Raw genomic sequence first — 14,748 nt, forward strand, 5'->3', positions numbered from 1 at the left:
CATAGTATGATTTTTTGTTGTTTCTACGGTTCATTTTGACACTAATGACTAAAGACAGTGTTTTGAAAATTGAGTGGCCTGAGCCAATTTGTAGCATGGAAGCTAGGGCTCTTTGGCCATAATACACAATTAGAACAATTAGCGCAATACATGCATAATTAATCTGATTGGGTTACTGCATTAATAAATTCAAATTAACAAATTTAATGAAAAAAACTTTTGCCTGCTAATTTGGTGAATTTGGAATTTTATGCAGCTGTGTTTTTCTTTAATGAAATGAATTCAGTCATTCAAATCACATATTATTTTTAATTGAGACGGTGTTTTTAATTTCATGATGTAGCAATACTTAGATATCAGAAATTAAAAGGTTTGAAATATTTTTACATCACATTTCAATTACATATTCTGAATTGCATTTAGTAAGGGGGAAAAGTTTAAAGTAAGAGGTCTCCGAATGCTTTCAAGTAAAGGGATCTCCAATTGTACTTCTTAAAGTATAGAAATATCTAGGTTTCTGAAGATTAGTGGTACCTGCAATGAATGAATAAAAGACAGAAGGTATGACTGATGTCCCTTTGCGAAAATAAACGTAGAACTTTCTGTTCTGTTCATTGAGTTATGACATGAACTGATTTGACTGCTGCAATCGCCGTTTAGGTGAAAAGGTCTACCATATTTATAGAACAGTAGACATGGGTTGGGGGATTTGAACTCTCTATGTGATGGATTAAACTTAAATTGGAAAGGACGACCACTTGATATATGTTTGATACTAAGACCTCCCTTGTTCAGATTTCATCACCGTGAGTTGCCATCAGGTTCTGATTGTGTTTATTATGAAATACATGGTCTAATATAGACTGTTATACCCATATTCAATAGTACATGTAGTTCTTTTATCGTGAATTACTATAAAGGTTATTCTTGTGAGAGAAAAACATATTTCTGATTGCTTCCATTATGGAATTGTGAAATGTCAACCTCAAATTTAATGACCGTCTCGTTTACAAAGCTCCAGGGAGTTGCAATATTTGGCATCAAATTCATCCAAAACTGGGTCTGAACATGAGACACAGCTGGTATAGACATCAGAGGTATTCTGGGATTTCTAACCATTGAAATAGTTTCCTTCTCAATAGAGATCCCTTAATCAGTTTCCCTCTCAATAGTCATCACTTAGTCAATTTTGTGATTATAACTTGGCAAATTTGAGTTCTAAGAACCATTACAACTTTATGAAATCCAGTATGTTCCCATGGATATTTGTATGATTTGAATTCCATCCACAACATGTACCCTGATATTCCTGTTTACCTCCTTTCCCAAGGTTCCTTGTTTATGTTGGCTCAATGTGTTGTTTATGTACTGACCAAAATGTAGTCAGCCAGATCTCCATCAACAGAATGGTGGTCAGTCATGATCACTGCTCCTGCCCCACCCCTAATACACCTTCAGTCTGGTCAATGATCCACCCCCTCTCCCCTCTTCCTTCCCCCTTCCCCTCCCCCCACCCCTCACATTAAGGTATTAGGTTAGGTGATAACTAGATCACTAATCGTTATTGCTACATCAACACTTTGATCAGATTGGCTTTTCAATAAGGGTATGTAAATACATTCTATCTGCATCCTTGGGGGGTGATTATGAGTATTGATGACAAACACATGCCTTATCTTGATTGCATGGGGCCTGTGGTCATATATCTCCAGGATCTAGTTATAAACTTCTTCTCTTGGCCGTAAGGAGCAGGAGAGAATTTCTCAGTTTACATGTAGCTGGTATAAACAAGTTACTATTGAAGTGACGAAAGCTGTTATGTACATAGGCAGATCAGAAAGTTTATTGAGAAAAGAAAAAAATATTTTCATATCAAGGGAAATAGTTCTCTTATAAAATGACTTGAAAATTGATTGAAAAGGACTGTATCATACTTGAAACTGTATAAAATCCAAATTTTTAGTTTATGAAGAGTTTGTTGTATTGCTATATCAGATACATGCTATGATTCCCACAAGGAAATGTACTCGATGCCTCACCCCAATCAGTTTCGGTTGATTGATTAGAAATCGCCAGTACAGCACGATGGTACATTCAATCCATCAATAGCAATCAGTCATTTCAATATCATCAGACAACGGCAGAAGCAACAATCCGTAGTCAGAAAAATCGATGGTTTGACAGCATAGATAAAATACTATTCTGGAGTATTGATCGATGATGGAAGTAGCTTTCTGTCAGGTGTAAAAGTCATATTTAAATCGTTCAGGTGTAACAATGGCAGTGCTTCCTAATCAGAAATCTGCGGAACTGCGGAGTTCGTTTAGATGTATGTGGGCTACACGATCTAAATACATAACATTACCGTCCAATTAGGCTGTGTGTGAGAGCATTATATATATTTAAACCCAAATTAACAAAACCTTTTCTTTATTCACCTATTCTTTATTATCCTTTATTCCAGAGGCAAGTTCACTCAGTAATCGGAATCTAATACCGTTATTCATAGTTCTATTGTGATCTAGAGAGAAAAAAAAATTGATTAGGAATTATTCATGTTCTTAATGTCTTATTTTGCTCTGTTTTCTGACAAAGAGAAGATAGATGCCATATAGATGATGCCAATGTCCTTTTTTCAGAAACATGCTAAAAAAACATCCCAGAATAACCATTCATGCAATTTTCATCAACCTTACAGGTTTATTGATCATCGCATCAATTCAGGGACACGGTTGAATGATTTTGAGCAATTAATTTCAACCCTAATCCTAACTGTTTTGTATGAAATTTGCTTTCAATTACGATTATGATGAACACGATATTGCCTTGACGACAATAAACGTTCGGTGAAAGTGATTATATTTCTAGCCTTCAGCCATGACACTTTCATGATGACATAGATTGTCAACTGATATTGCTGGTATCATGTAGGGATGTCGATAAAGAAATTTGATTGGGCGATATGCTTCAGCAACAGACACACTCTGCTCTGATTGGTCGACTTTGAAACAGAAAGTTCAAAATATTGATTGAAGGATTAATTTAATTTTGAAAGTTAATTTTGAAAAAATGTGGAATTTCTCTGTTTCTCACAGTCACTGGTTGGTATTTTTTAAATATTTGGAAACTAGGATAGATTTGAAAGTCTCTCTTTCACACTACATTTTCTCATCAAGCTTTTTGGTAATTTCCAATACAGCTGACCTCTCTCATCAAATAGCTTTATTATTGATTGACATATGTTTATTGCATCTCCAGGAAACCACCTGTCACCATAGTAATACATTATTTATAATGAGGGCATGTTGATATTAAATTTTAAGTTTTCATGCATTGAGTGATGTATGTATCTTTGAGATAAATTAGATCCTCAGCTCATCTGAAAACGTTCCCAGTCGGATTTTCTAAATCGTGCTTTTTGACACGTGCACGCGATTGCCAGTCAACATGCATGATTCCATATGTTAGGGTGTGTTTACAGAGTCAACAGGCCTGAGTTTCTATGTGTTTACTTAGCAAAAAAGTAGAAACAGTATGGTTTTTAACTTAATTTGTGAAAACATTTTGTTAATTTGTGTCATATTAAACTCCTAGCCTTGACTCAACCACAGGGTAGGAGGGATTTCCAAGCTTCAAAAATAGATAAAATGTTCAATTGCTTATTCCCTTTTCGATCCTTGCGTCATATGAAACAATTCTTGACTCAAGTTATTGATAAATACCAAGGATTTCCTTGCTGTCTTGTCAAATAAACATTGCACACAGGAACTGTGACAAATCAGAGGTTGAATCTACAATGTATATGTTTTACCCAGTCAACAAAAACAGAAATGAACACCCTAGAAATGAACACCACTAGAAATGAACACCCTAGAAATGAACACTAGAAATGAACACTTGAATTTAACACCCTAGAATTGAACACCCTTTAACACCCTAGAAATGAACACTAGAAATGTACACCCTTAGAAATGAACACTAGAAATGTACACCCTTAGAAATGAACACTAGAAATGTACACCCTTAGAAATGAACACTAGAAATGTACACCCTTAGAAATGAATGCTAGAAATGTACACCCCTAGAAATGAACACCATAGAAATGAACACTACAAATGTACACCCTTAGAAATGAACACTACAAATACACACCCCTAGAAATGAACACTAGAAATGAACACCCCTACATGCCACATGAGGTTGTTAGATACAGTTAATTAGAGATTGATGCTATGTTTGCTTTCTTTAATCCCACAGTGAAAACAGTAATTAGCTAGGGTGGGTGAAGTACATGAGGTTGTCTGTACTAAAGCCCCATCCATCATGCCTATAACAGCACAATATACTGGGGCGCTTAATATTTTTCATCCATATATTTATTGGTGACCATGATGTATATTGCCATGGCAACCAGACATGTAACCATGGTAACAGGAAGTTTATTCTACATAAATGATGTCGGTATTAAAACAAGAGCCTATTAATTAAACAGATTTATTCTTTAATGCAATGCCCAGTGGACTATTTTTTTCACTACAGTATAAAATGTAAAAGTTTGCAATTCACCTAAGTAATTGCAAATATGGCACAACCAAAATGGGATCAAGATCAATTCATTTGTATACAAACATTTCTCCAGAGGCTGTTTAACACTGAGGCCTATAAACACATTTTCTTTGGACAAAGAAAACATCGCTATACCAAAATCTTTGACATTGTTGACAGAACCCTGGAGCTGATGTGGTACTTATTTCCTGCATGGTGTTTTAAGTTTGATAGAATTTCCAGATTGTTCACCAGTGCATACTCTCCCCTGGGGTGAGGCTACGATGGTAATCTGTCCCAAGTAGGGATTCCCTGTACAGTGATAATCTGCCCCTTATCCCCTTTAGATAAGGGAGCTTGTGCTCTTAGCAGTGGTACCCAGGGGGTCCCACTAACATACCTACTCCCATCTAGAAAGTTTACACATGGTGTTTGCTGCTTTGCCCAAAATAGCTCTGGTTTTGGCATTAGTGTTGCCACGCTCACCAGACCCTGACTGTTGCATGTGTAACCCCCTGACCTCTGGGGAATTAATTGCAAAGCTTGTTTTTTCATTTGTATCAGTAGTTCTGATTGGCTATTTCACAGCAGCCATATCAGAAAATGGTGGGAAATGTTTTCTTTGTTCACTGTGTCATATGAAATATATACTTCACTTTAAATTTGTCATACAAAATATATAGTTTACCTTGTCATAAAAAATATATTAGTTTATGAGCCTTTTCATAGAAAATTTTCTTTCTTCATGTCAAGTTTGATCATGTAACTTTACCTACCTCCTAATTGTATTATTGTTTCCTTGTTGGATGGGGAGGGGGGATTTGAAATTTTATTGTTTGTGAACGGTGATGTTTTAAGCCAGTAATTCCTTAGAATCGTATTTTCCCGAGTGAATCTTCTATCACTCCCTAACTTTATCCTACACAAAACAAAAGAGGAAGTTACTTATAGGATTAATGTAATGGGATGATTATATACTGTCTGTTTCTAGATAAAATCTGGATGGCTTCTTAATTCACTAAAACTTCAACCGTATCATCTCCATCACATGTATACTCTTCTCCTAGTAAAACTAAATTCTAGCTAAGTTTTCATCTAACTAAAGTGACTTGTAGTGTTTTTCAGTAAAATAAGAGATTTCATGAAAAATTTGCTTTCACAAAACAGAAACATGATAAATGCTTGATATTCCTCTTGTCTATAGGTATTCTTTAAAATGACCTAGGATCAAGTATATGTTCTTGAATTTCCACAAATACAAGAGGAGAAACAATAAGCTTCATATAACATTAACACCAGATAATTACAAAAAAATCCTAAACCGTGCAAACTTTATAATAGCACTGCAAGTTCCACAAGAATCGTTTATACATTTGAAGCCATGATGCAAATTTGATTGGGTTGTTTTGAGTAAAGAGAGAATAATTCATCCACAATGCTTTTGTTTACAAGATCTCATTGTCTATTTATGACATATTTCTGATTTATCTTTATTTCCAGTGATTACTATCACAGAAGGTAACATACATATCTATTCATCAGAGTTTACATAACTATACTTGCAAGTTTGCACCCTTCCTGGTTATCTAGCTGAACTTTTGGTTTTTTTTGTTGCATTGACGAGAATAAAGGGGTAATGAATTGCCTATCAGTCGGACAAACTTCAAAGGTCTCATTTCGTTATAATAATAATGAATTTCTCTCTCCTTCACAAGCTGTCGACATGAAGAGCAAGGTGGAATATTGTAGTGTTAAAGTAAATAAAGTTAATTTGTTTTCGAGTGGAATATTGTTTTTAGAGAGCAGCTGGAAAAAGTGTAACCATGTTGTTCGCTTGCAAAGGTGATTTGTATTGTTTAGGTACACTGGCAAAGTTGTAGGTTTCTATACTCATGGAAAAACACGTACAAGGCAGAAAGAATTCGGAGGAATTTACGAGCTACCCTCTTCAACCACTTTGTCTAGATGGAGAAAATAGTAATTTTGTGCTTAATTAATTATCAATTAGCCAATTATACAATTGGCAAGCTTTGTGCTTTCAGCTTTGATGGAAGAATTAGCATTCGTGTCATTGTGTAGTGTACGTTTCCCATTTCTCGGATTTCTCAGAGAAGGCGGAAAGAATTTTTCCTATATGCATCAAATAATAAATTTGATGTTTCCTGCTGATGAAATTTAGGTAAAAATCATTCTAAATTATATACAATGTAGTCACTGTATATCTTATATTTTGTGTTTTTTGTCAATTTGAATTGATGCAATTAGCAGATGAAAAGATGCACCTGACTCTAGTAACCAAGCAACTCTGTATATTCTCAGAACTGAGGGCATTTGTGGGAAATTATTTGCCCCCAATGTACAGTATTTCATCATAATTTAGGCCCCATTCATAAAATTTGTAGGTAAATTGGCCTACATTGCTAACATTAACAACTAGCAGAATAAACAAAGAGCGCATTTAGGTAATCGACACAGATGGTACACATCATTTCGTCAAGGAGCCAAACGATTCTACTTGTAGACCTGCCTACCAGCTATAATTATTACAAGTTACAGCTTTTGAAAACAGCGAGTGCCCTTCAGTTTTTCCCACCCAGGGATTTTAGGAACATTCTGTCTCGTTAAAGAAAGAAACTAATAACTTATATTGCATAGAGACGAAGAAGATGTTTTTATTCCTAACAGACAAATTCCAATTGGAATTTGCATCAATTATTTCAAGCATTACAGTAGCAGCGTTCAATTTCAGCTTTTGAGAAATTCATATACTTATAAATAATATAACAGAATTGATCTTCCTATCGTTGGAATTGATCTTCCTATCGTTGTGTGGTATAATAGATCTATAGGCATAAATAACGAAAGGAAATAGGGAATAGGGAAAGGGGTATCTGATAACAGTCAATTAGGTCGTTCCTAATCTCAATAAAGTCAGGTATGAAATTGATTAGGGCGTTAACTTTTCAACACATGGGAAATCTTCATCGCCAAAATATATCAAATTGTATAGTTAACTTATTATACAACAAAGGCCTTGTTAAAAGGATAAATGAATTGTTATGAAATAATTTTTAAACTGGAGAGAATAGCATCTGATCCAGATAAATTATTAAGTGAAAATTTAATATTTCCGGAAAATGTATCATTTGGAATATCAATAATTTGATCAAAATTCGTATACGCGGTACTTTCATTGACAGTGAAAGGTTGATCTAAAATATAATATATCAGATTGTGACTTAATTCTACAAATTGTAGGTTATAGCCCCCTTTATAATTTCTTCTGGGATGTATCTATGTAATTACAGCAAATAACGAGGCTATAGAACTGAAATAAAAATTGATTAAAAAAGTAGGTCAGCAAAAATATCATAATATGACAGAGTTGTGTCCCCTTTATGGAGGTCACACATTACTCAAAGAGCATAATCTGACCTGTGTGGAAACCAGGAAGTTCACAAATAACCAGGAAGTGAACCCATTCACCCCTCAAAATTCAAAATAAACTCTGCCAGTCTTTGACTTGGAAGAGTTCAAATGTGTCTTCAGGGGGAATTAGTTAAAACACAAAGAATAAAACAAATCTGCTTGGACAGTGTAGTATTAGGACATAAAATAAGAGGAATGATGAAGATGGACTTTACAGAAGAACATTTTAGATAAAAAAACAAACTAGTGCTAGCTGCTGTATACCTGCATGTTTTTTAATTAGGCTGTGGGGATATCTTACTTTGGATTGCATTGATAGGATGTAGGTTTGATGATACAACTCCTGGGAAATCAGAGCCCTGTGATCTGCCAGATTCTACTGTATAGATAAGGGAAGGTTTGGGTCCCTAGAGGGGGTTATCCAGCACCAGGCTTCTGTAGTCTGTCTAGGTAGGTACACAAGCCTAAAGGTACAGACTATACTGGGGGAGAGGGATGTACACATGCTTTAGTGCATTCTTAACTATATAGATGCTACAGCTGTCTTGTAAAGCATTTCATATAAAAAATGTACGTTTATGTGTAAAGTGATAACTGCAGATTCTGCTTTTTCAAGATCAGCCTCAACAATCAAAGAAGTACACTTTAATTAAAAAAAGAAAAGAAAAAAAAATACCTTGTAGTTGAATATTTCTGCAGGCCTTATGAGCCTATTGTTGAACTGTATATTTTTAGTTTTTCCCAATCTGTAAGACTGATTGCTCTAGAACTAAATTATTTGATGCAGAGCAGTTGGAACCCTATTTGCTACAGTCATAAATAATGGCTTCTGGCTGTTAGGTCCAATATAGAAAGATATTTTTATCAGAAATGGTATCTGCTGTTATGTGTACCTTTCATAGAGATTTTTGTGTCACAATGTGTACAAAATATTGTCATTTTTATCCAATTTTACAATGAGAGACATATATACCACCTAGGGGAGAAAAGTGTTGTAGAGTGACTTATAGCGACATTCTGACCATTAGGTCCAAACATATACAAAGTCGGTAAATGTACTCCGTGAACTGAAATGACAATGGAGTCTTCATCCTGCGGTTTGTTGAATATTCCATGTAGAGCTATGTTACAAAAAACCCAATGTTGGTTAATAATTGAGAGAGTGGCATGGACAGAAGGTGCCTACAGAGACAGCTTGGAAAAGAATGTCGCTTGAGAAGGTCCAATTTGATTTCGACACGGAATAAATTGACAAAGACATAGACCCAAACCATAGAAATGTCGTCTCTGTTTTCTAAATAATGAAAAAAAAGCATAGCTCTTACTTAGATGGTAGTGAGATAACAATGACAGTACCAGGTAACTAGACATTGCATGGTTTTATTCTCCATTCTCTACCTTTTGGAGGTAATTGGTTGTCGTGGTAATCAGTGTTTCTACAGATATAAATGTTAGTGTAATTGTGGAGAAAAATGGCACAGGTAAGCAGATTGGAAATGAAAGGTTTGGTGACGAGGCACCTTAGGGTGGTTCAGAAAGTAGATCATTTGTTCATTTAGATGGTTTACCCTCAGCGTCCCTCAGTGATCTTAGCTTCAGTAGCGTTATATTTCTTCTGTGAGACACAAATACCGTTTCATGTGAATGCAATCTTCTTGTGTTGTCATTAACTTTGTCATGTCAGAAGACGATTGTCACAGTAAATAGAATTGCTCTCTACATTTGGAGTTTTAATTACATACTGGTATCAGCAGGGTAATGATTTACGCTAGAATATTATATCATCGTATGTAGAATTACGAAAGAAATGAGAAGATATTGACGGAATGTACTGTACTGATAGGAGTTAACACATGTAGAAGGAAAAATTACTCACAGCAACCATTGGTCTTATATAGAATAGTTCACATTAATACATGTATACTTCAATGACAGAATTCTAAAGCATATATTAGCCAATTCTCTGTGAAGAATTCTCATACAAAATATGTGTGAGAGATCATGCCTTGACAACCATTAGCTAATAATATGTGAATTGTGGACACAAATCATTACCCAACTGAGAATATTAACGAGCTTTAATTAAATCATTAGTCAATAAGAGATCAAGCTTCAGCAGCCATACAAGAGGTATAATGTACCCCACCGTCTAGAGTCTAGACAGTTCTGTGACCCTGGTAGGGTTTGGTGATGTAACCTGGGTGACCAGGCTGTTGCTATAGCAACCCAGGCCATCCAAGGCCAAAATGAACCGAAGAGAAACTGACAGGAACTTATATCAATGGTCTAGTCTATGTCATTACTGGTTGTAGATGTGAACCCATTCCACTTATGTCAATGACCACTTGGTGGTCAGCTGGCATCTTCATAGAAATCTTGACCAAGGCTTGACCATATTGGCCTCAGCTGTTTATCAGTTCATTATTGTATGGTGGTCATTATTGGTTTGTCTGCCGATTCCTAGATGGACACAAGTTTGTACTTCTGGTTTCATGCCATCAAATTTAAAATGCATTTTTGTTGCACAGGAATATTGCATGTCATTATGGGAGGTTTCACAAATTGTGATTTATAAAACAATTGTCCGATACTGTCAGATTAATTTTAACAAAACACCAAGACAGATTGACTTTTGTACAGAAGGGTCTGACAGAATAATTACCATCATGTCATGTGATCTGTCGACCCACAGGAGTCCTGTACAACCAACCACAGGGTTCAGCTGTCCCCTCCAATCTGCTGCCCATCTTCAAGACTTGATACAGGATATTTGCAGCCTTAAAAAACATAAAGGCTGATCTTTATTGGAGGGGGCATCCTGATCTAGTGTTATCACAGTAGGTTTTGGGTTATCACACAGGGGCGTACTGGTATCCCTCATACCTCAGGCTTTCTTGTCTCTGTCAATTTCTTTCAGTTTTATTATCTTATAATAATATGGTGAAGTTTAAATTAAAGTACGGTCATCGTCTTGAGAAATAAATCTTTATTTGTATCTGTTTGAGTGTGTTGTTGACTCTTCAGTCGCTTGGATCTTCCACTTCTATGCTTCTTAGTTGTAGAATTTTCATCTGGGTCTGATCGTGTCCGTGTCCGTAGTCATTCCTTAATTACCAACAAGGTCAATGTGGACATTTAATAAACGTTATGGCCTTTATTATTGCCACTGTAGAACACATTTTCCAAAGAAAATCCTTCCTCAAATTTCATCACATGTAACCTTCGGAAGAAGCTGTTTTTGAGAATCCAAGAAAAACACAAATAATAATTCAATTTAAGTGCAAGCAGTGTCTGAGACCATTTTTTTACTGACTAGCCTTTTCAATATAGTGTATCAGCTTTGATTTCTACAAGGTGATTTCTAATGGCCGTAAAAGTCCCCTGGTGGACGTAAGTGGATTAGGATGCTACTGAGAGTAGAATTTGATTGGTGCTATCCGTCAGGTGTTGGAACCTATGACCTTTATGACCATGGTAGATTAGAATCCCTCTGTCCTTCAGCAGGACAATGATTGAGGGAGACTCGACCGCGACTAGTCGTCACTGTCACATGGAGTAGGAATGAATCAGAATAAGATGGATATGTGTTATTAAATTATTTCTTATCCTCCAGCTTGGGGCTATGTGTTTTTGTTTTTGGTGTCGTATATAGAGATCCAGACTTTCCTTGAATAACCTTGTTGTCTTTAAAAAAAATGAATTTAAATTTTCAAGGTAAAAATTTTTTATGTTCAACAACCTAAACTGACAAGCAGTAGCTAAATAAATTTCAACATTCTTGAATTATCTCATTTTATAAGATTAAGACCTTAATATTTTTCTACACATTTTTTCATTGTAAATATTGAAAAGATTGACAAATATTTATGGAGTTAAATTCTTTTATCGGTTACTGATGCTAGATGAAGCTTAAGATTGTAATGATGTGTGCATTTCAAGTAAACACTAAAAATGTTTTATCAAGATTAAGTTAAACAAAATGATGAATTTTCACAGATAAAAGATAGATTTTCACTGATAAAAATTCTGTTAAACTACACATGAGCATAACCTTTGTCACTGTTACAAGTACGATCAGATGGAATCTAAAGTCTCTCACAACGTTTCACAAAAACAGATGGCTTTTTCTTCCATTGTAAATCTAACCTTTTAAACAGACCTGCATTTTGGGGGGATTTGTTTTTCTTGGGGGGATGGGGGGAGGGGGTTTGCACTTTTTCCTTCACTTGACAATCATGTACATAATGTGCCAAAGTATTAACTGTTTATAGAGTTGAGCTAGTTTATTGCTAGGGCGAAGCGTTTCTTTGTGTAACGCCACCAACAGATGGCGATTAGTTCTGTAGGCTCTGTTTACATGTTTATTTAGCATCAATTTAAAATTCGGTAAAAAAATTCCGGAGAAAATTATCAAATGGATTTGAAAACAGAATTTAATGTGTTGGCATTCACATATGGAGTAATCCTTTTTAAAATCTATTTGGGTTGGATAACATTTTGCCATATGTTTTTAACAGAGATTTTTGTTACTACAGTTAGGGTTTTTCTATGAACACTGCAGACACATCTTGGCTTGAGAGAGTAAATATTATATAACTGCATTTTGGAAACTGAAGAATACTATTATTTAGAACGTTTACAGAGAATCAATACAATTAAGCCTTTATGGTACTTTATGTTCTTGAAAGGTTAAGATAGTTGATCCTCACTTATCAGACTAAAATGTGATCATGTAACTTTGATGATTTTCATTTAGATAGCCACTAGCTACTACACGAAATTCTTCAATATGACTTTCTATAAATTATAATTACCAAGCACAGGACTATATATGGTAAGATTAGGATGATATGCACAATAAAATATTCAGGAAAAAAAAACTATAAATTCATTGTGATATGCCACATTTTCTCTTTCTACTACGGCTTCTCTGGAATTTGTTATGGTAAACAAGATTTTACAATTCCAAAATGATTTGTCGCTGTAAGTGTGTGTACTCAAACGCATGTTTAAATATTTCATTTAGTGCCAAATGTCTTACATCAAAGAGCATGAAATATAAGGACTGCAGTTGTACTCCAGATGTTTTAAGATGTGATGATGAAGTAGACTCGTTCAAACGCGACGTAAAGTTGCTTCAAAGTTGATACTTCTGCAGTATAAAGTGCGGCCTATCTTGTCTCTGGGAGTGCCAGTCTCAGGACTGGGATCAAGTTGAGTAAATTATTGAAGTAAGTGATGGCAAAACGCTAATTGCCTCGGAAAGGAATCATTAACAGTTTCACCTTAGTTATCTCCCTTTGGTAGAAAACCTGTCATTCCTTCTGGCATTTGAACGAAGGAGTTGCTTCCCTTGGGAAATCATTAAACAATTTTCTGTCCTTTGATAAATTATCGAAAGACTGGTAAAAATTACAGATTAAACGTGGTAGGCGGGGTGCTTGAGAACAAAAAAATGTTCTCTTTTTTTATGTTTTTGAAGAACAAAAGAATTAGTGTGGTGATGGAAGAGGATTAAATGTCATGTGGATTAATATAGTTTCAACAATATAAACCAGGTGCGAATTTTCTACATTAAATATAGTTAAAAGGGCATCGGCATTACGATCTATAGCCACGATAAATATATATATACACCGGCTCACTTCCTGTATGAGTCATCGTCGATCGATATTGTACATCAAGTTTGAAAATATCCCTTGCCTGCAAAGAGAAATGGGTGGCTAATATAATTTGAATTGATCAGCATGCTTTGACTAGGATACTGGCTTGTGTAGGAAGGAGAACCTGTCATCTTAACCTGTGCGATTTCAATTCCATCATATCAATGGGAGAAGTTACCGCTACTCTCTCACTCAAGACAAAAACCTTGACAGATCCTGTGAAGGTGTTGATGACTCTCGATATGAACGATATGAACGGTCTAATATGTTTCTATCTATATCAACAGGATTTAGTTCCATGCAGAAGGTTTCCATGCCAAATATAGCTTTCCCTATAGTTACTGACAAGGAAGTTACCACAGACCTATTTAGTTCACTGTATCAGGTATCGACATTTTACAAATGTCACTAGCCTTAATCAGGTTAAAGCAACTTAATGACTGATAATTGATCCTTTGAAATTGCAAAAACGTTAAAAAAAAATCCAAGTAACTTCAAAGTCGTTTCTACGACAGTTACTAATTATATTGTAGGAGTTCATTTTTTTAGTCATTAATTGAATTGTTGTTTCCTTAATGCAATTAAGTTTTTTTGTAGGACTCAAAGAGTAATTCTGAGAAAAAAAAATAATATCCCTCAGTTAAGGGTGCATCATTAAAAGGCAAGAGCAGATAATTTGATTAAAGGGAGATAATATTTTTTTTTAACTTTTGCAATAATTTTGATGCAAAGATATCCTAAAAATGGCAATATTTTCTGAAATGACATTTTTTCCATTTCATTGTGAGGAAGAACTTCTCCGTTGTATAAACATCAGCTATGATATACTCGTCAATGTATCAGTATCTGTACGTAGCTGTAAGATAGCTCTGTGGTATCTATATGTGGATTTTAGATTTGTCATTTGGAACATTTGACCCGCTATCTCTGTTGGGAGGAAGGGGATCAGACTTTAACCAGGTAGGAGGTCCAATATAAAATGTTCATCTTTATTTCCTCAGAAATCTGTTTCACTTTGGGAATTTTCTGACAGGTATGATAAGGAATAAGATTGACACCCTATGTAGGTGGTATCACTGTAGATTCTCCTCTCAATGTGTCGGTGGAAAGG

General features: G+C 35.2%; 1 protein-coding gene across 1 annotated transcript in view; it reads left to right on the top strand.

Moving 5' to 3' along the window:
• The window catches only part of LOC138326158 (receptor-type tyrosine-protein phosphatase delta-like), a 166,093-nt gene that overhangs the window by 107,439 nt on the left and 43,906 nt on the right, over nt 1-14,748 (top strand). The gene's annotated exons all lie outside the window — the stretch shown is intronic.

This window comes from Argopecten irradians, chromosome 6 (genome assembly GCF_041381155.1).
Source record: "Argopecten irradians isolate NY chromosome 6, Ai_NY, whole genome shotgun sequence".
Classification (NCBI taxonomy): domain Eukaryota; kingdom Metazoa; phylum Mollusca; class Bivalvia; order Pectinida; family Pectinidae; genus Argopecten; species Argopecten irradians.